General features: G+C 41.6%; 1 long non-coding RNA gene across 1 annotated transcript; it reads right to left on the reverse strand.

Moving 5' to 3' along the window:
* Nucleotides 1–13452: 13452 nt before the first annotated feature.
* Nucleotides 13453–19014, reverse strand: LOC308400870. Its single transcript, XR_013972429.1, has 2 exons — nucleotides 18285–19014; nucleotides 13453–15723 (listed from the first exon to the last, which is right to left on the reverse strand). It is a non-coding gene; the product is annotated as an uncharacterized lncRNA (long non-coding RNA).
* Nucleotides 19015–23375: the final 4361 nt, after the last annotated feature.

Consider the following 23375-nt stretch of genomic DNA (forward strand, 5'->3'; position numbering starts at 1 on the left):
TGAGGGTGTATGTGAGGTTGATACAAGACGTGTAAGTAGGGCAAGACACTGGTGAAGTGTGGTTGGAGTAACAGATTGGTTGAAGGTAAATATGGGATTACATCAGGGTTCTTATTTGCAGTTATGATGGATAGACTGACAGATTAGGTCAGGATGATGACATTAATAGATGACACTGTGATCAGTAGTGAGAGTAGGGAGTTGGTGGAATAAAGCATGGAACTGGCACAGGCTGGGTCTCTGAGTTCATTTTTGTATTTGTCTCATTTTGATATGTGATTAGTTTTTGTGTCATTTCCTATCTAGCTTTAGTTTAAGCTGTTATTTATTATTGTTCTCTTGGTTTTCTATGTTTTGGGTTCTTGTATTATTCATCACGTATTAGGTCTGTTAAGTTTGTGTTGTCATGTCTAGTTTTAGTGTTTCCTGTTTTATTCTGACAGTGTCATGTGTTCTTTGTTCATTGTATTTAGCTTCCCTCCTCCTGGTCCTGTCATTTAGGTTTATGTCAGTCAGCTGTTCCCCCATGTGTCTCCACTTCCCCTGATCACCTCATGTATGTATTTAAGCCCTCTGTTTTCTGCATGTCATTGTCGGGTCGTCTGTTTTTCCCACCTCAGTCATAGTCATAGTCTTCGCCTGTTTTTCCACCATAGTCATAGTTACAGTCTTTGTCATAGTATGTCATAGTTTTTGTTTCTTAGTGTTTTTTTTGTCAGTTTGCTTTAGGTTCCTGGTTAACCCCTGCCGTCATCTAATAAAGGATCACTTTTCTGTTTAAACTTACAACTCCTCGTCTTCATCTGCTTTTGGGTCCTGTTTCCATACACATTGGCGCACCCCGCCGTGACAGGAACTGGAGAGAGGAGAATTAAAATTAGTAGAAGCAAGACAACATTTGTGTAAGAAGGAGACAGGTGACAGATGTGAAGATGCAGTGGCCAGAGGTAGTGAAGGTGGACCAGTTTAAATACCAGGGTTCAACCAACCAAAGCAATATAGTGCACAAGCTATACAACGAAGAAAGTATAGGCAAAGTGGCATGGGTGGACATGAGTGTCGGGGATGATTTATGACTGTAGTATAGCTGTAAGAATGAACACGAAGATTTTCAAGATAGTATTCAGAACTTTTATGAAGTTTGTTTTGGAGATCGTTGCATAAAAAGACAGGAGGCAGAGCTGGAGCTTTTTAAGATTTTTGTTGGGAGTGACAAGAATGGCAAGAGTCACAAGATTACAAATGTGTTTATCAGAGGGACAGCACAGTTTGAGTGCCTTGGAGACAAAGTTAGAGATGAAAGGATGAAGGGGTCTGGACCTATACAGAGGAAGGATAGTGGCTATATTAGGCAAACAGTGTTAAATGTGAAGCTGGGAGCCAGGAGAAAAAGAAGAAGACCACAGACAGGGTTCATGGATGTAGTGAAGGATGCCATGCAGAGGATTACTGTGACAAAGGAGGATGTTAGGGAGAGGGTGAGAAGGAGTCAGATGACCTGCTGGTGACGCCCTAAAGGAAGCAACCAAAAGAAGACTGCACACCAAGTGTCTATGATGAGTCACAATGTAAAGATGAATCTAGTATAATGTATCAGGATAAATATTTAAGTGTAATAAATGTACTATAAAAGCATAATGGGTTAAAAATGCATTAAAATGACACATTCCTTTTCATTTAGTTGTATTCACAACAGAAAAAAAATCATGTATCTTTAACACTTTTCACATATTCTGTTACAGCAGAAAGCTGCCTCCCTTAGTTTACACCCTTGTTTCCGAGTCCTGCATTTGGGTCCAACCACTGCTTGCCACACGACCGTACATGACAACAACAGAAATTATGAGTTAGATAAAAAAAGCCCTAGCTGAAGTAGTAGTATGATCTGACACATCTTCTATCGCAGGATGCATTTGCTGTAAACCTATAATAGGTTTGCTGTCACAAACCCGGTGTTCTATATAACAAGATGACCATGCCTGCTGAGGCCAAGTAAAAAAAAGTAAAGTAGAAATCTAGCTTCTTTTTTATCAAGGGTCAAGGTTCAGGGTTCTTTATTTGGCACTTGTGCATAAACCAGCAGTCAAGGCACAATGGAGCTCTCTGTCATAGTAAGCATGTTAGAAAAAATAGACATACATAAACAAGACAATACAATGCTAATACAAATTTGTAAATTATAAATAATAAATTCTACCCCCTTTACAAGAGGAGTAGCAATATCTACACAGGAGTCTGATTATATTGCACATATTGTACAGTTAGGATATGCACATTTCTGACAAGTAGAGTGATGTAGTGTGAGGTTATTATTGCATATTGTTCAGTGGTTTTTGTTTGCCATCAGTCTGACTGTGACAGGGAAGAAGTTATTGAAAAATCTTGTTCTGTGAGTGATGATGCTGTCCGCTCTGCTGTGTCTTAGGTTGTATTTGCAGTTCTTGTGTCAGAACAGAGAGTGATCTGGATGGAGTGAGTCCCTGATAATTCCCTCGGCTCGTTTCCAGCAGTGCTCTGTGTATATAGAGTCCATGGATGGATTTGTCCCTATGATGCTCTGCGCAGTCTTTATGACTCTTTGAGGAGCCTTCCTATCTGCCTGTGTGGTGTTCCCATATCAGACAGTGATGTTTGTGGTGACAATGTTGTCTACCGGTCCTCTGTAGGTCTTGGGTGAGAGGGCAATGTTTCAGGCTGGCTTTCCTGAGCAGCCTAATGAAACAGAACCTTTGCTGGGCTTTTTTCACTGTGGCTGTGGTGTTAAGAGTCTAGTTCAGGTCTGGTGTAACCTGTGGTGTAACCTGAGGGGATTGGTTCCTTTGATGATAAGAGGCTGCAGATGGGGAGGATTTTTCCTGAAGTCCAGCATAACTTCTTTGTTCTTAGCTGTGTTGATGATGATGTCATTCACCTCTCCGTAGAAAAGACTGTTGTTTACCAAGGTCCTGTGGGGACGCCGAGGTCTGTCAGCTTCTTGATCAGCTTCCCCAGAGGGATGGTATTGAAGGCAGAACTATATTCAAGGTTCAAGGTTCTTTATTTGTCACATGCATAGTTATACAAGTATAACACACAGTGAAATGTAGCCTGACACGCTCCTCGACATGTGCAAAAATTGGGGGGGGGGGTGTAGAGGAAGAACATTATATATATATATATACAGACATATAGTATATACACTGGGTGAATGTGCAGTAGTAGCAGCAAGCAGGTGAATTCTGTACATTAATATGAATAGATATCTGACTATTTTACAGGATAGACAATATAAACATATTTAAAGTTAAAGGAATTGAAATGTACATTGTGCCTTGGTTTAGAGTGCCTGGAAGAGTCCTGTCTCAGTCAATTATAGATGATGTGAGCGGGCGGGTGTGTGTGTTTAGGGCACGGATGGCTTGGGGATAGAAGCTCCTCTTGAGTCTCTCTGTCCTTGCCTGGAAGATGCGGAACCTTCTACCAGAATGCAGAAGTTGGAACAGTTTGTTGCCAGGATGGGACGGGTCCTTCAGTATCTGCGCTGCTCTAGTCCGGCATCTCCTGGTGTAGGTGTCCTGAAGCGGGGGGAGAGCAATCCTGCAGCAGCGTTCTGCTGTATGGATCACTCTCTGGAGAGCTTTTATTCCAGGAAAAGCATCCTAACATAACTTCTGCTACTTACCAGCAGTGTTGGGAAGGTTACTTTTAAAATGTATTCCACTACAGATTACATGCCCCAAAATGTATTTTGGAACGTATTCCTTGACGTTACTCAATTAGAGTCACGTATTCTGAATACTTAATATATTATCAAGCTTTTTACAATAATAATGGATTGTATTTATATAGCATTTTTTGAGACCCTCAAAGCACTTTACAATTCCACTATTCATTCACTCTCACACACTGGTGGAGGTAAGCGACAGTTATAGCCACAGCTGCCCTGAGGCAGGCTGACAGAAGCGAGGCTGCCATATCGCACCATCGGCCCCTCTGGCCAACACCAGTAGGTGAAGTGTGTTGCCCAAGGACACAACGACCAAGACAGAGCAGGGGATCGAACCGGCAAACTTCCGGTTACAAAATGAGCATCCCAACCCCCTGAACCACGGTCACCCCACGACTCCATGAATGTACTATTGCTGTGTGATTTATTACTTTTACTGAAGGTCACTCATCATACCAATACCAGCTACATTTTTAAATCTTAATATAAAATGAGTAACAGTAGGTGGACATTAGGTAAGGCTGCACTTTTTGCAGCGATCTTGTACACAAAACTATTCCGCGCATATATAAAACAGGTCTGCGGCCGTAGTAAAGGGACCTCTGGCTAATACGTCGGGTTCGTGTCGGGCTCGTAGCCGAAAACTAGCTTTGCTTTGTTGTCTGGGTCGACTTTGCCAGCGAGAGACAGAGAGAGGCGTTGAAAGGCTGCTCCAACGGAGCTTATAAACATGAACACAGTGTACAGTCGAGTCTTAATAGCTTACTTACAAATGGGCTACACTGCCCATGAACAATAATTTTTAAAATATTTATTCAGATCATTATGCAAGTAGAGGTGACATGGGCCGCGAGATTGAGACACAGGCATTAGAGCCTCTTAATGCGTGTTTTGTTTGGGTTTCCACCAGCGTGGATTTACCAAAAATAGAGAGGGGACAGCCTAACATATGAAACAGGAAAAGACCGCCGAGTAATCCCTTTATTTCAACAAAGTAACTGTATTCTGAATGTCACCTTTTTAAACGGTAACTGTAACGGAATACAGTTACTCATATTTTGTATTTTAAATACGTAACGGCGGTACATGTATTCTGTTACTCCTCAACACTGCTTACCAGATGTTGCAGAGTGTGGTGCAGGGCTATTGCTACCACTTCATTCCACTGATAGCAAACTGGAGGGGATCGACAGTGTCTGGGACCATGTGGTAGATGTGCATGAGAACCAGTTGTTCTAGGCACTTTATGACAACTGGTATGAGTGCCACTGGCCTGAAGTCGTTTAGGGTGGATATGTCTGGTCTTTTGGGGACTGGTATGATGATGGAGAATTTGGAAATAGACTACTGCCCCAGCGTCAATTGAAGCTCAGCCACTCTCCTAAATAGTGGCTCCTGATGAGATCATCAAAGGTAGGTGTGTGCAGCCCAGAATGGGGAAAACCCCTCAAAGTCCAGACGCAGCACAAAGACGAGAACACCAGAACACACACAGATAGCAAAGGGAAAAAGAGCTTGAGGAGGGGGGAAAGGCAGAAATGGCAGGCCAGACCAATGAGAACAGAGGACCATGACAGGTACAGAAATGGCAATAAATCTGTTGAGGACATTCAGGACCGTGTTCTTGAGTCATCTTTCAGTGAGGTAAGCACCAGCTGCCAGGCTAGACATAACCCTGAGAAATGTGAAGCACCTAGGCTGCAAAATCCATAGAATTCAAAGCTGAGATCAGCTGCCCAAAGTCCTTAGGCCTGCCAGAGATGCAGCAATAAGTTTGGTGTTGAACTTACAGACGCGACAGCAGTATGTAGATTTTCAAGACAAACCTTATGATAAGACACAAGCTCACATATAATCATTCTGCAGATATAGCACAGCACAACACAGCACTGTAATACATTCAGCAGTTCAGCATTAATTCCCAAGTCGCCGATGTCTATCCTCATGTATGATTCATAAGTGTTGCTCTTTTTAAAATGCAGATTTAGATATTTCCAGACAGCAAACACGATGATGAGCAGGTCATTGTATGGCTAATCTCTATAAAAGACTAGTTTAAGCACTTCATTTCCATTGTGCTGCCTGCTGTTTTTCTTTTGACAGGAATTCAAGCCAAAACACCATAAATGTGAAAAACCATTGATAAACAACAGTGGGCATCAGTGGTGTGCCCTAACCTCTTAATAATGCCAATTTTAATGGGGGTGTTAATGACGTTCTACTGGATTATTCATGGCTCGTCACATTTCAGACATTATTATCATCACACACTTTATACATCATTTGCATTTTAGAATAATTTTTAATTAATTCAAACCCTTAAAGCACAGGAAAGGAAGCTGGATGCAGTCATTAAGATATATAATTTCTAACAATTCGACACAAGATAAAAACCACTGAAAAGTGATGTGAATAACTCATTATTCTATTACCAGAGCACCTATAGGATATAATAGGCGGCAAGAAAATATACTAAAAGAAAGAAAAATGGCACCAGACTCCAGCACACTCCCGCCTGCACTCATTTCTTACTTCTCACAAACTGGTTGCTTTCCTCCTGGTTGGACCCACCACTCTCATAAGCTGGAAGATTCCCTCACAATGTCTGCTCCATATTCACACCAAAAACTTTGCTTCTCAGAGCAATACCTCGACTCTTCTGACCGTGGCTTAGACTTTTGTCTCCATTCCCATGATCTGCTCTGTTAATCCCTCTGGTGTTTAATAAAGACTAAAAAAATACTCTAACATTTCTTTCCATGTTCAGTCCTCTGGATTTGAGTTCACATCTCTGCTTGGCGACAGGGTTTTTTTTGCTTTCTATTCTTTGTTGTATAATAATAATTTGAAATCTGAGAGGACCAAATAAACCATTAGAATGAGTGTCACAGTTTGGTACTGATTATTAAACTGTGCAAAAACAAAACTTGTCTCAAAATGTTTTTCATGAAAATAAAAGTTCAGTGGATTTTAGTTTCTTCTCCTTTGGGATGTGTCGGAAGCAGCTTGTATAATGTTTATGATTTATGTGTCTTTGAACCCTGCTTAGGTGTTTTGGGGGTGTTTATCTTTATTGTTCATTCTTTCAATCAATATATTTAACTTTTATAAGAAGACTGCAGGATTGGCAGTGGTGGACTATGTGGACATTCTGTCAAAATGTAGACACCTGTCATGACTGAGACGGAGTCACTAGCCTACAATAAATGAACTTAGATCACAATCCAGATGGGTGTCGTTTCACTGAGTTAAATGTCAATCATCTATGTAAGTCACAAAGAAGAAAAAGGAAGAAGAAAGCAGAGAATTTGACAAATATATGGTAACTAAACCTTGAGTTTTCTGACAAGATGTCCACACACTCTTTACACAGTTAATAACTGCCTAAATATTTCCAGCAGTAAAGTGACTGCTGGGCCACATGTGATTGTTATTGCTCTGTTGACAGTGAGATCTGGCGCCCACTCCAGAATTTAGGTTTAGTACTCTGATTTTGTTAACTCTTGGAAGATGGCGGAAATATAGTTGTATTTGTATCACTCCAACTCCACTTTAAATTGCAAGGTACACTCAAAAAAATTAAATTGGGTGGTTGCTACATGTACAAGATTCAAACTTGTAATTTGAACTAAGTAATTTCATGTTTCTATGGTGAACATAATTAGAACATGTAGCATCTGCATGAAATTCAGCAACTGAATTTGTTCTTGTTGAGATGACAGGATACAATCTAGTAAGAGTGGTTAGTTGCCTGGACTCACGAAATTCACAAGATCACATTAGATGTCAAACTGCAATAAAATCACTGGAGTTTTAAGAGGCAGACAACTACACCCACACCACCTGTATGCTATAGCTATTTATTGTTTTAACCTGTCAAGGACAAAAACGTACAGAAAAGCCTGCATCAAGCCTTGTAATCATAGCTTTCCTAGTTTTGCAAACCCTTGACTGACAGCTTGGTGGTGTGATGGTTAGTGCTGCTGCCTCACAGCAAGAAGGGCCTGGGTTCAAATCCACAAAAACCAAAAACAAACAAAACAAACAGACAAAAAATACGTATATCAATCACCTGGATCACCTGTTGAGAAAGAAAAAAGAGGAAAACAAGCAAAGAAAAAGAGCAACATAATAAACAACATCATCGCGATGATCTATGTGAATATAACAGTAAATGCTAAATATTGAACATTATTGTGCAGCACGTAATATCGACAGCGTACAGTGTGCTTTGAGGTAGGTAGGAGTAAAAAAGGGTGTAGTTTGTGTGTGTGTACACCTGTGAGTGTGAGCGCGCTTGTACAGTGGGGCAAAAAAGTATTTTGTCAGCCACCGATTGTGCAAGTTCCCCCACCTAAAATGATGACAGAGGTCAGTAATTTGCACCAGAGGTACACTTCAACTGTGAGAGACAGAATGTGAAAAAAAAATCCATGAATTCACATGGTAGGATTTGTAAAGAATTTATTCGTAAATCAGGGTGGAAAATAAGTATTTGGTCAATAACAAAAATACAACTCAATACTTTGTAACATAACCTTTGTTGGCAATAACAGAGGTCAAACGTTTACTATAGGTCTTTACCAGGTTTGCACACACAGTAGCTGGTATTTTGGCCCATTCCTCCATGCAGATCTTCTCGAGAGCAGTGATGTTTTGGGGCTGTCGCCGAGCAACACGGACTTTCAACTCCCGCCACAGATTTTCTATGGGGTTGAGGTCTGGAGACTGGCTAGGCCACTCCAGGACTTTCAAATGCTTCTTACGGAGCCACTCCTTTGTTGCCCGGGCGGTGTGTTTTGGATCATTGTCATGTTGGAAGACCCAGCCTCGTTTCATCTTCAAAGTTCTCACTGATGGAAGGAGGTTTTGGCTCAAAATCTCACGATACATGGCCCCATTCATTCTGTCCTTAACACGGATCAGTCGTCCTGTCCCCTTGGCAGAAAAACAGCCCCATAGCATGATGTTTCCACCCCCATGCTTCACAGTAGGTATGGTGTTCTTGGGATGCAACTCGGTATTCTTCTTCCTCCAAACACGACGAGTTGAGTTTATACCAAAAAGTTCTACTTTGGTTTCATCTGACCACATGACATTCTCCCAATCCTCTGCTGTATCATCCATGTGCTCTCTGGCAAACTTCAGACGGGCCTGGACATGCACTGGCTTCAGCAGCGGAACACGTCTGGCACTGCGGGATTTGATTCCCTGCCGTTGTAGTGTGTTACTGATGGTGACCTTTGTTACTTTGGTCCCAGCTCTCTGCAGGTCATTCACCAGGTCCCCCCGTGTGGTTCTGGGATCTTTGCTCACCGTTCTCATGATCATTTTGACCCCACGGGATGAGATCTTGCGTGGAGCCCCAGATCGAGGGAGATTATCAGTGGTCTTGTATGTCTTCCATTTTCTGATGATTGCTCCCACAGTTGATTTTTTCACACCAAGCTGCTTGCCTATTGTAGATTCACTCTTCCCAGTCTGGTGCAGGTCTACAATACTTTTCCTGGTGTCCTTCGAAAGCTCTTTGGTCTTGGCCATGGCGGAGTTTGGAGTCTGACTGTTTGAGGCTGTGGACAGGTGTCTTTTATACAGATGATGAGTTCAAACAGGTGCCATTCATACAGGTAACGAGTGGGGGACAGAAAAGCTTCTTACAGAAGACGTTACAGGTCTGTGAGAGCCAGAGATTTTCCTTGTTTGAGGTGACCAAATACTTATTTTCCACCCTGATTTACGAATAAATTCTTTACAAATCCTACCATGTGAATTCATGGATTTTTTTTTCACATTCTGTCTCTCACAGTTGAAGTGTACCTCTGGTGCAAATTACTGACCTCTGTCATCATTTTAAGTGGGGGAACTTGCACAATCGGTGGCTGACTAAATACTTTTTTGCCCCACTGTATTTAAAAGGTTCCTTCATGTAATGATCTGCTAGAGGGTGTGGGGGGCCATAGCCCCATCCTCCAGGGCATGAAGCAGGCTGGAGGAGATCAAGGCTCCAGACATCCAGAGGCCGCAAGAGCAAAGGAGACCAAGGAAGACCAACGGAGGGGCAGCCGTGCCACTGTCCTGGAAAGAGCTGAGGAGAGCCCCAGATGAGGGGTCACTCAGCAGCAGAAGCCAGGGGGGGTTGCAGTGACGTGCCCATGAGCTCTGCCGGCAGCCAACTATGCCAGAGTGACTGAGCCCCAGGCCGAGAGGCCGAGGGCACCACACCCCCGAAGTGGCCCGAGCGAGCCCCAGGCTCCAGGCCCAGATAAGCAGCCACCAAGGAGTGAGCCGGTGTGTACCTGGACACCCATCCCCGGACCCAAAGAACCATCGGTGTCTGAGGGCGTCTGCCACTGGCAGGGGAAGTGGTGGGGGGAGATAGGCCTCCATACATCTGATACCCAACCTGACATATAGACACAGACATACAGGCACACACAGATACAGACATAAAGAGTCACTGTACACACAATCACACTCCCCAATCGTACTCTAAGCCCCAGGTCTAGGTACCCTTGCCCCTGGGGGGGGGGGGGGGGGGGGGGGGGGGGAATTAGAGTTAGTGTTGAATTCTCCCAATTCTTTGAATCTTTGGGCTGAAGGAAGGACAATACTCGGTGTATAAATGCTCAATCAACAATCATTTATTTCCATACAATTCAACTATAAGAGCATTACAACGTCCGGACGGGAGAGATGCTACCAGAGGGTCAGGCACATGTCTCAAAATGGTGACGGGTTGCTCAGCTTTTTATAGTCTCTAGTGGCCCCCAGCTAGTCGTAAAAGCCAAAACATCACATTTTTTCTCTGTTACAGCGCCTAAGTTATGACCTCGGCAGTTGTTTCTCTGCTTTCTGTAAGGTGGGGGTGTGGAATGTGGTCTATCTATCTCCCCTGTCTTTAGACACAGAGTCTCCTGCTTACAACCTTCTCTTCATGATTCAACAATTAAGCATGTCAAGAAAACAGTGTAACACATTCCCAGCAGATCAAGGATACAGAGTGATGCACATTTATCTAATGAACTAATATGTGAATATGTTCTGTTAACTCAAAAGTATAATGAGAACTAAACTACATACAGCTCACACACTCTATATTAAAGGGTATAATGTGATCTACAGCAGTATTCTAATTCAACTACTTTGATTACATATATAAGGTAACATATAATAACAGAATAATCTAATAATTCCCCCTTTTGATCTCTGAAAGAGATCACTTACAACATGCACTCCAGGGTCGCAAGGTCCAGGTTTTCTTGATCCTGAGGCCCTCTGTCCCCCTTTAACGGGTGGACCATATGTGGGATGACCTCTGTGTTCACGCAGTTCAGATGCAAGCAAAGTTAGATTTACAACCATAACAGCAGTTACAGATGACTCTCCCATCACTCCCCAATTCTCCCACAGCTTTATTTTGGTGCTCCAGTTTTCCACTCCCATTTTAATGCCCCCTTATACCTTTCAAATATACTCAGACTAGAACCTCTGTCTAAGGAGCTTTTAACCTTTATTTTTATTGCTGCAGCTACCAGTGTCTTCCAGTTGGGTGATTCTCAGCTTCTTTCTTCGACCTCCGGGGTTAGACCACCCTTTAGTCATTGCACAGTTCTGGGGATTATTCTGCCCCGATTTCAAACAAGGATCTGTGTGTTTTGGGTTCACCGGCGTGTCCCCCTTTTTGCCAAGAGCCTCTCGAACCTCGTTGGTCTGGTGTTCCTGGTTTTCGCCAACCCCTTCATGGTTATTGCTGTGTTTGTGGGATCCATCTTCTCCAGGAGCCCAAACGTCATGACACTTGACCCCAGTTGCTGTCTCGGCAGTCCCTACATCTGTCCCTGCTGTGAAGGGTCCTCACATCTCCGGGTCCCCGTCTGGTGTCTGTTCCTTTCTCTGCAAGAGACAGAAAACCAAAACACCTCTCTCCCTAGCCTTGATAATCTAATATTGTTATCCATTGTTCTTCTAATGATTCAAATTTGGTTTAAAATATTATGTTCAGGACTTATTCTAATCATAATCTATGTGTGTGTAAAAGAAATCAAAAATTAGTGAACCCTTTCTAAGTCTAACACATTATAAGCTTAAGTTTTACCATAGCTAATTTATTAAACACAAAAATAAACTCATAGAAATTTTCATATCACCATTGTTTGATGTTCAAACTCAACTCCCCCTTTTTGACACACTCCCATGTGTCAATTCATTGGAGCTAGACAATTAAAAGAGAAGGTTGGTGACATCATATCTCAGAAAGTATCAGAAATTCTTCTCTCGAGTACCGTTGCTCCAGCCTTGTCATCCCTGAGGATCTTCGATCCCGAAAATGTCCCTTCTCCTCATGTAATAAAGTCTGTCATCCTTCCATGCCCTGGTAACTGGTCCATCCAGAGCTGTAACATTTTGAAATGTACATACAACAAGCCAAACCACACCTTGGTCACACCAACCCTTTTCTGCCCTGAAGATGTCCAACACCATCTTAGTCTGGACCAGGGTTGTAATAGTTTTGCAATTTTCATCAGTTTTAATCAGTTTTTTACCAATTCTTTGCTAGTTTAGTGTAGTTCTTATTTTCTGAAAATCCTTAGTTTCAATTTAGTTTTATTTGTGTTTTGCAAAAATTAAGTGTAACAAAATCCCAGTTCCATCATATCAGTCATGCTCTTCTGGTTATCCTTGGGTGTTGAGACTAATAACTATTAACTCTTGCCGCACCGTGTGGTCCTAATTTTGGTTGAAGTGAATTGATAACCTTTTGAAGGCGATTGTTTCACACCTTTATTTAGATGTCCCAGTCCTGTTGTCTCGGGATACATCACGCTGCCTTATCTGGGGTTAGCTGTTTTCTGGGGATGCGGGTTGAGTGGGTGAGCTCTTCAAGGAGGGGGAGTGTGCTCCCCCTGATGAGGTCTTCTAGGTAAGCTAGGTTAACCTTCTTGTGTGAGCTTTTCAAGTGCACTTTAAGGTTAGTGGGACTTTTAGTTTTATAAATGTCCCTCATGACCCCCTGATGACCCAGTACTTCATTTTTGCACACTGTAGTACACATTTTAGTTTTTGCTTGTAGCTCGCATACTCTACTTGCCACTCCTCTAAGTCCTGATGTTTCTTAGAGAGGGCAACAGTACCTTTAAAATTATATCACATGTGTGAGGGTGTGGCCTTGCCAATTGTTTTGCCCACCTTTTCAAAATGGCTGGCGTGCCCACAAGCACATTTCATGGAAAAAGAAAGGTAAGCTTGATATTTACATTTAAAATGTTTTGTTAAACTCAGATTTTTATTTTATTCTTTTTGCAAGTACCCCTCCTCGGTGGCGAGAAACTGTTGGTGTGGTCAAGTGGGTGCTCTGGAAACAAACGCTCAGGACAGAACAGTTATCAGTCATGTACTTCCTACAAATTTTGCATATGTTTTATTCCATATTGATCCTCTGAGTGTAATGGTACATTTTAATTTGAATTTATCCAAACTAAACACAATATTTTCTTTATTTACTTTGCTCTTGTTCTTTTGCAGTACCACATCCTATCAAATGTCCCTGTCGATTATATTCTACATTTAATAACTTACTATTTCAAGTGAGAACCTAAATCACGTGGACCAATGTTTATTATTGCATATCTCTATTCTGAATGTGGCCAGTCATTCATAGGTATTGTTCAATTTTGGCGATTTTCCTCTATAAAATTTAATTGACTTTTTTACAGTGGCCTGCTGTGGTTAATAGTAACATATTCCAGTCATGAGTGGCATCAAAAGTCTTCTCCACTGTAGCATTTGGCATTCCCAATAATATAACATGATACCTTACTCAAAACACAGCTAATATAGCACAGTTTTCTTAATGCAAACATCGGTAACTCAAAATCAGCAACCACAGTGTTAAGTCTGCAGTTCATACTTATGTGAAGCTAGAGTCTCCTCCTCCAGTCTCTCTTATCCTCCTGCTCCTGAAAAAACAAAACAAAACAAAGCGAAGCATCCACCCTTCTCTTGTCGGCTGGGTGAATTGTTTATGAATTGTTTATTGGCATTTACTAATCCTAAAGTGGGTGCAGTCATTGTCTCAGTATCAAGTCAGTCAAAACTTTTAGTCGTCAGTCCATCACAGTCCATTCACATGCATACCTCCATACACATTCATACCAGATGTTGCTGATAATGGAGTCTCACGCGTAACCTATTCGAGCATCCATCATCAGCAAGATGACGTCATCATTTTAAAGGAAAATAATTCCTTGTTGTTTTTTGGGCCGGATTGACTCGGTGCAATCCTTTTAGACTCAGAACTTCTCAGTGTTCCCTATAAGTGAATTTCTCCCAAGCCAATTACAATCATGGAGAAGCACACTTTGCAACTGTTTACAGTAATAATATTTTATAGCGCTTTAAATTTCAATCTTTCAGGCCTGGTTTAAAGAGCTGATTGTTAAATCATGAACTCACAAAATATCAACATATCCCCACCGGTGGATCACACCTCTCAGATTTTCTTATCTCAGTGCACTGTAACAAAACGAAAACAGACATAACCAACAAAACACTAACAACAATAACACAAACTAGGGCCCGTTGCAGACATGTCCAAGCATAAAACTATCCCTCTCTCGCTTACGAGAAAGAACACAAGCCAAAGCTCACTGATAAAATCAAGCTAGCGCTAAACAAAACCAAACAATCAACCAGACGTGGCTGGGGGTGTGACATAATTGTTTCCCTAGAAATTCACAGGAACATTTTGCTTCCTGCCGGGACAATATTGTGTGGGAATGAGAACCTCAGGTGCCGTAACACCTTTTGTTCCTCCTTGAATTAAAACTCAATCACAGAAAATGCCGTACTCCGACCTAAAACTTACACTATTAATTCATCATTTTCACTCTGTGCCACTGTTCCTCATCAGGGCTGTGTGAAGCACAGCAAAGAATTCAGTCAAGGCCTTGAGCCATAAACAGACATCACGCACAGACATTGTTTTCATAACCAAACTTTTTTAGACCTTATTCCTAAAATCTACATAAATGCCCTCTGGGTGACATATAACACATTCTAAGTATTTAATGGTAATCAATGGCTCCTCATAAAAATTATGCATTAGGATGTTTGTGTGCAGCATTTTGCATATCAGCATAAGCAAAGCATTCTTCATTGCATCAGCGTGTATGTGTGTGTGCGTGTGGATCACTCTTCATTGCACAAGCGTGTGCATGTGTATGTGTGTGCATCACTTCTCAGTGAATCAACATTCCCGTGTGTGTGTGTGTGTGTGTGTGTGTGTGTGTGTGTGTGTGTGTGTGTGTCATTTCTCACTCACTCAACGAGTGCACGTGTTCATGTGTGTATTTCACTTCATTCTGAATCTGTGTGTTTGGAGACGTGTGTGTGTGTGTGTGTGTTCATCACTTTCCTGTTCTGGTGTTCTGGGTAAACCACGGCCTGAAGCGTGCCCTGGGGTCCTGCCCCCCCTCCTTTTCAGTTTGTTTGCGACCATTGCTGCTGCTGCTGCTCAAAATTCAGTCCGTCCTGGTTCTGACCCCAATTGGGGCAGTCCTTTCTCCAGGGTCGATGTTCACCGCAGGTGAAACCTGCATCTTCTTCTGTGTTTTTGTCCATTCTGAGGTGCCTTCTGACCTCAGTTACTCCTCCTGTCTCGGTCACGCCCTTTTTCGCCACCCGATCATCCGTGTTGGTCCATCACTGTCCTGCACAGTGTGAATGCAAAGTTATCAAGGTCAGCATTCTTTCGCTCGGCCTTACTTTTCATTCGGGCTTGGCGGGCGTCTCGTCACAGCTCTGTCAGCTGACGCAGTCTGGGAATTTTCCCCCGTGTAGTGAAACGGGCCTTAGGTTTAGTGCTCTCCGTCTCGGCTGCATGAGATCACATTCCTGCAGGTCTGTTGACATTCTCAGGTCGTTGTTGTGGGTCCAGCTGTTGCAGCATTTGGTCAGTGTCACGTATGGGGGAGAGCAGGAGTCCAGTCAGCCTCGGCTTTCAGGGCCGGCAAAGCAGCCTGTAATTAAATATGTATAGAAAAAACAAAAACAAAACAAAACAAAAACAAACGAACAGGAAAATGATGTTGTGTTGGCTGTGTTATTCAGAGGGGAGACAACAGGAAAATGTTGTTGTGTTGGCTGTGTTATTCAGAGGGGAGACAATGGGGCCAGGCCCTGTGTCAGCCTTCTCTCCCCCTTTTTTTTGTTTTTTGTCTCCCGATATAATCAACTCCTAACCCACCAAGTTGACAGGACAACACCGGTATATGTTAAAATTCTTAAGATCATGTTTAAAAGCCCAAAAAGGAACTTTCTTTCATTCAGTAATCACTTTTATTAATCAATCAACAGAAAACATGTCACAATTTGACTCTTTTTACCACTAAATTTGTTGCGTCTTGCCTGGTTGGTTAGACCAGTGTTCCTTTTTTTTTTTTTAGTTAAATTGTTGTCCTGCAACCCAGAGGGTTTCTTTGTCAGTAATGTATAGACTTCATCATTTAAGTATGTTAATTTTTCTTTAACCTTGCTGGAAAATCTTCACGTGTTCATGAGTGTAAGCTGTTTCTTCATTGCGTGTATGTGCATTTGTATAAAAGCAGGTTAATTTTATCTTTTCTCAAACTAGGCGTTACCTTAAAAGGAGCCTTTCTCTCAGATTTCTCTGCTTGTGTGTTTTTGTTTCACCTTTTTGTTGTGATGCTCCGGACGCCTTCCCAACCTCCACAAGTCCGTTGGCCCCAATTTTATGTGTTAAAACTTCTCTTAATTTCTCCTCTAATTCTCTCCTCGCTGCTGTCTTTTTCACAGCTGCTGATTCGTGCTGGGTGTGGTTCCCATTACCTATAATTTTGCTTCGGCCGCTGTGCTTGTGGGGGCAGTTGGTCCAGGTCCGCAGCTTCCTGTATTAACACACTAAGAGATTTATTTAATTTCATTTTCATCACTTTTAAACCGATAAGCAGGCAACCCGCCTACCTTGACAGCGTAAACTGTACGCCAGTCTCCCAACACATTCCTCTCTGTACTCCTCCATAATTCTCCACTGCACACCTCTTACTATCTCTCCTTTTTATTTTTATTACACCACAGAGTAATACACCCAATTATGCCCGTCTATCTCCATGTGGCTCCAAATTCCCTCTTTATTTTAATTTCACACTCGTCAGGGGACAGGCACACAACAATTTCAACCACTGAAACGAGGAATTCAACCTTTTTATATTTCTTTACTAATCTAGACTCAATGTTTGTTCGCAAAATGTGTCTTGTTCTAGTCCGGAATAAATGTGAACCCGTGATTACACGGCCGTTCCAGTGTTATTTCCGTAGCTATGCGGGGGCCCTCACCTCCCCAAGTCACCACCTCGGCACCCGGACGACGCCGGTCCTGGCCACGCGTCCACGAACAGGAGGGTCGCCACTCCTAGGGCAAATGTTCCACAGGTACACTAGGCATCAACCTTTGATCCTAAAATGTGTATTTGCTCTAATGTCCTCCTAATCAAACACATCAACCGTCACTGTCACTGTGTTCACGCTTCACACTCCACACAAAAACACACTCAGAGCGCGCCTCACTCACACTCTCACTCAGTGCGCGCTTTACCCACAAGACAGCACCCAGAGCGCGCCTCGCAGCTTCACACACACTCTCTCACCCAGAGCGCGCTTTCACACTCACACACAACACTTTTCCTCAGCGGGAATTTTACACAGAAACCTCTGAGCTCAACTATTAGATTTTCTTAAAGCACACTGCACCATAGACCAAAATACCCCTTTCTCTGCGCTTATGACCGCCACAACGGGGCAAAGTCGCATCATAAAAGTGATGCTTGCATCCCCGAAGTTATACCTGACATCATAAACCAGGTTTTGCTCTATGTACTTCTTGGCAAGTAAAATTTTACTTTGTTTTATGACCGCAGCCCTTAAAAAAAAAACTCGACTGACGCCACAAACCACCGTCAAACCTCTGTTCAATGTACTAAAATTAGCACCAACCACTACTGCACCTAACGGCCGCACCACCGGAACACGGCCATATCATAAACCAAACCTACGGACGTGTTTCGCTCTCGCGTTGCCAGCGTTCAACCGCACCGTGAAGCCAGCATCTGCTTTTCCTTAAATCAACTTCTATTTCATGGCCGGCAAGAGCCAGGACGTAACCGACACCATAAACAAACTTCAAACCTCGACTTCAATGTACTGAACTAATGGCCGCGTCTTCAGAAGAAATTCTAACATATTATTGCTACAGAAGCCAGTATTAGACAAAATTGAATGTGGAAGGTAAAGTGGCTGCAACTAGCTCAACGTAGTATCTTATTAGTTTCTCGGTAGAAGCAGTTTACTGCAACTAGCTCAACGTAGTGTCTTATTAGTTTCTCGGTAGAAGCAGTTTATTTAACACACTGGAATTCAGCCTCAACTTATGTTGTTAGTATCTTGCGCCAAAAACCAGACACCGACAAATTTACTGTGAAAATACATGTGACTCAGTGAACAGATTAATTTGGAAAGCCCAATATGCACATTTGGTATTTATAATACAACAGGCTGTGCTTACCTTTCTGTTTTAGGCCGGCCTTCTGTTCACTTTGCCCCACGATCTCACCAAAGGTCAAATCTGCACCTCCTCAGCACACCAAAGATCCGGGTCACACGGCACCAAGTTGTTGAATTCTCCCAATTCTTTGAATCTTTGGGCTGAAGGAAGGACAATACTCGGTGTATAAATGCTCAATCAACAATCATTTATTTCCATACAATTCAACTATAAGAGCATTACAACGTCCGGACGGGAGAGATGCTACCAGAGGGTCAGGCACATGTCTCAAAATGGTGACGGGTTGCTCAGCTTTTTATCGTCTCTAGTGGCCCCCAGCTAGTCGTAAAAGCCAAAACATCACATTTTTTCTCTGTTACAGCGCCTAAGTTATGACCTCGGCAGTTGTTTCTCTGCTTTCTGTAAGGTGGGGGTGTGGAATGTGGTCTATCTATCTCCCCTGTCTTTAGACACAGAGTCTCCTGCTTACAACCTTCTCTTCATGATTCAACACTTAAGCATGTCAAGAAAACAGTGTAACACATTCCCAGCAGATCAAGGATACAGAGTGATGCACATTTATCTAATGAACTAATATGTGAATATGTTCTGTTAACTCAAAAGTATAATGAGAACTAAACTACATACAGCTCACACACTCTATATTAAAGGGTATAATGTGATCTACAGCAGTATTCTAATTCAACTACTTTGATTACATATATAAGGTAACATATAATAACAGAATAATCTAATATTAGATTAACTGGTGATTCTACATTACCCTTGAATGTAAGTCCAAATGGTTGTTTGTCTCTATGAAACAATCTACCCCCGTATTGGTTCATTAAGCAAGACCAGCAGTAATTGCCTTGATTAACAAAGTAGTTGTTTAAGCAACAAGATTTCATTGTGTTTTCCTAAAGTTTTTAACTTGTGTAGAATGAATTAAAACAAATTTCACTCTACATACTTAAATGAATCACTTCAAGTCAATGTAAGTATACTACATTGATCCAATGTAATCTGATTACATCAAACCACCAAATGCCAAATGTGTTTGTTTGACATGGTCAAAAATTTGTTATTGTACTTGGTTAAATTACGTGGAAAAAGATACCATGATTAAATTGTGTTCATCCAGAATTGTTTGAGTGTAAAATCCATCCCACTTTGAATAGAGCAGCAGTCATTTCAAAATCATGTGCCAAAACAGTACAGAGCAGCTATCTAAACTCTATTCCCCTAGAAGTCGATTATCTAATTAATATTGTTGCGTCCTCACTGGGTTCGGCTCTGGATACCGAAAAAGACAGCCTGAAATCAGAAGAACTTGACGCCCCGATAACACTCAAAAGCCCACCATAAAACAGATAACCCATAAGCTTGGGAGGAATTAATGTTTCACTAATTGGAAAAAGAGTTGCTCCTCTATAAAACTAACACCAGGTTTCTCTTCAGCACACTGTTGAACTGAGGATTCCTTTATGCTTAACTAGTAATGACTTCATGAATTTCTTCTCAAATAAAATTTAGTCATTAGAGAATAAATTAGTCATAATTTACATGCAACCACTTTTAATATAATTACATATATTTAGAATCTTTTTCTCTGATCGATCTTTCAATAATTACTTCCTCCAAACCATCAACTTGTCTATTAGATCCCACTGCTTCAAGACTACTCAAATAAGTCATAACACCATTAATTAATGCTTCAGTCTTAAACATTAAGACTCTATCTCTATTAATAGGCTATATACCACGACCTTTAAGGTTGCACCAATTAAATTACTAACTAAACTACTGGTGTTGGTTCTGTCTGTGGTTGCTGTTACAATACACACTGGCATTTTTGTGTAGTTTACCTGTGTAGCCAGTTTAATTAAAACCTCAGAGATAATGTCTTATTTCATCCTGTAATCTTGGTTTGTCCAAAACACACTGTCTGTTGATCCACCTGCTAATTACATTATTCCCTGTGTCTTTAGGATTCACTAGCTTTGCTTAGCTTTTACCTGCTTGATAGCAGGGTAGTCTCTTCACCTATCCCTCCTGCACCTTCCTGCTCAGTGTGGCAGATGTTTAGTTATTCCCTCTTTAATGATATTCATACTTGTAATAAATGTAGCATGTTTACAGCTCTGGAGTCTGTCACTGAATTGGAGACCTGGTAGTGCATGAATTAATAATTGATCAACAAACTGATTTACTCAGCCTTATAGAAACCCGGTTACAACAGGATGATTGTCAGTTTAAATGAATCAACACTTCTGAGTCATACTAATTGTCAGAATCGCTGAAGCACAGGCCAAGCATGGCAACACTCTGTGGAAGCAATCATCCACTTATTAATCAACCAAAGACCCAAACAAAGTTTTAATTCATGTCTGTGATTTTAACATTCAGTTCAATTTAATTTAATTCAATTAATGTTTAGTTATGTAGCACCAAATCACAACAAAGTGCTGCTTCAAAGTGTTTTATATTGTAAGGTACAGATCCAAAGAAAATTGAGAAAACTCCAACAATCATATCATATGAGCAAGCATTTTGTTGACAATGGGAATGAAAAACTCCATTTTAATAGAAAACCTCCAGCAGAACCAGGCTCAGAGAGGGGTGGCCATCTACAGTGACCAGTTGGGGAGAAGGACAATGAATTGAATTGAACGATAACTAGTAAGCTGGAGAGAAAACTGAGTCTCACAAATTTAGAAGATCATCATTTAGCCTGGAAAAAGAATTTAACAGCATTCCCTGAAAACCCTCCTGTGTTTGATCATTTCCTAATAACATTTATATTTGCTATACTGCATTACTCAGCAGTGGGGAATACATTTCATCAAAGTAGATGTCTTTCTGAAAATGATGTAACTAAATTTAAGGATATAATTCATCCACTGTTATCATCTTCAGTGCCTTACGCCAACTCAGTACAGAGGAGCTACCTGAACGCTACTCTGAAAGAGGTCGATTATAACAATTTTACTTCCTCACTGTGTACGACTCTGGTTAAAATAGTTCCTCTGAAAGAGAAAGCCTCAAAACAGAAGTACTTGATTCCCTGGTATAACTTTCAAACGTGTAGAAAACTTGTAAGCTGGAGAGAAAACGGCATCTCAATAATTTAGATGATCATTATTTAGTCTGGAAAAATGTTTGCTGCTTTATAAAAAATCTCTCCCTAAAGATTAAACATCTTATTCATCACTGATTGAAGAAAACAAGAAGAACCATAGGTTTTGCTTCAGCACTGTAGCCAGGCTGACAAAAAGTCAGAGCTCTGTCGAGCCAAACACTCATTTCACTATTAATGACTTCATGAATTTCTTTATAAATAAAATTTTAACAATTTGAGAAATAATTACTCATAACCATCCCACAGACATAACATTATGTACAGCTACTTTCAAAGCCACTGATATGTATTTAGACTCTTTTTCTCCAATTGAGCTTTCTGGGTTAACTTCAGTAGTTACTTCTTCCAAGTCATCAACAGACCCCATTCCTATGTGATAAAAACAATCAATAATTGGCTATGTACCACAGACCTTCGAGTTGACAGTATTTAAACCACTGATTAAAAAGCCATCACCTGACCCAGCTGTCTTCACTAAGTTTAGGCCAATCTATTGTGCAGCCATACTTTTATCACAAACATTCTTGAAAGAGTAGTTGTCAAACAGCTAACTGATCATGTACAGAAGAATGGTCTATATGAAGATTTTCAGTCAGGTTTCAGAGCTCATCACAGCACAGAAACAGCTTTAGTGAAAGTTACAAAATGATGTTCTAATGGCCTCTCTGTGCTTGTCCTGCTAGACCTCAGTGCAGCGTTGGATACTATTGACCATAATATTCTATTACAGCTATGCATGCTGTAGGTGTTTAGGGTACGGCACTTTAATCATATCTATCTAATAGACTCAAATTTGTTGATGTAAATAGAAAGACCCCTTCAGGTACTAAGATTAATTATGGATTTCCACACCTTTCCATACTAGAACCAGTTCTGTTTACATTATATAATGCAAGGGATATCTTGTTGGAGGAAGCATTACAAACGATGGAGTAGGCGAGGCAGGTGTATAGTGAAACTAAAGGCCTGTTTAGCCCACTTTCAGGCCCAAAAGGAATCAGCTTCTCACCTATTTGCTTCTTGGCACTCTCTGAATGCTGTGGACTCCTGGCTGGTATGTGTTGTTAACTTTGATCAAGTGATTCCGTCTCTGTGCCCTGGCCCATTTCACTTGTGCCGGCAAGGAGCAAATTTTCTGAACTTGAAGCCTTTGGTGCGGGCTCCCCTTACCACTGCTTTTTTGGACCAGGCCTGGTCAACGCCAGGCCTGGAATTGTATTTTAATTCCCTGCAATCCTCAGGTCATGGTGGAGAGTTAGCACCTGTTTTAAATTTTAATTGAAATTTAAAAAAACATTTTTAATACAGATGTTTGCTGTCCCAAGAAGCCACTCTGTAATATGGCCACACTTTGTATCATTTGGTTTCAAAAGATCAAAATATGTTCTCAATTTGGAACTTGATGAATCAGTGGTTTCAGACCATACACCTTTCTTAAATGATTTTGTTCATCTCTGTCAACCTGCTAAACTGTGCACTCCTGCATGGCACTGCATGGCCATGCTCTTAAGCCTTCCACTGCTGTTCAGTTCTGTGCTACCTTTAACTATGAAGTGACTTCCTCCACTACTCAAGAGCTAACACTTCAATTGCGTTCTTTTAGTCTAACTGTTCTGGCGTCTGTGGCTCTATTAAAAATCAGGCAACCAAAACCCAGGTCAGAGCCAAGGTTAAATGGCAGTACAAGGCCCATTTGAAGGGGGTGCAGGAGGGCTTAACAGAGGTGGAAATAGGACAGGTTGTAGGTTTCTTTTGAAATGTTGAGAAAAAGTTTGTGACGGTATAGATGTGAAACTGCTTCTGATGGGGTGTGGTCTCAGCTGCAGAGGAAGGGTGGTGCAGTGGGTTCAGAGGGCAGAGCAAGGGGAGGCTGGCAGTCGGAGGCCATTATGGGATCATGCCTCCCCTATTTGATGAACACACAACTGAGAAGGGGAGGAGAGCTGAGAGCAGACAGCTGCGAATGAGCA

Source organism: Rhamphochromis sp. 'chilingali' (assembly GCF_963969265.1).
Source record: "Rhamphochromis sp. 'chilingali' genome assembly, chromosome: 8".
In the NCBI taxonomy this organism is placed as follows: domain Eukaryota; kingdom Metazoa; phylum Chordata; class Actinopteri; order Cichliformes; family Cichlidae; genus Rhamphochromis; species Rhamphochromis sp. 'chilingali'.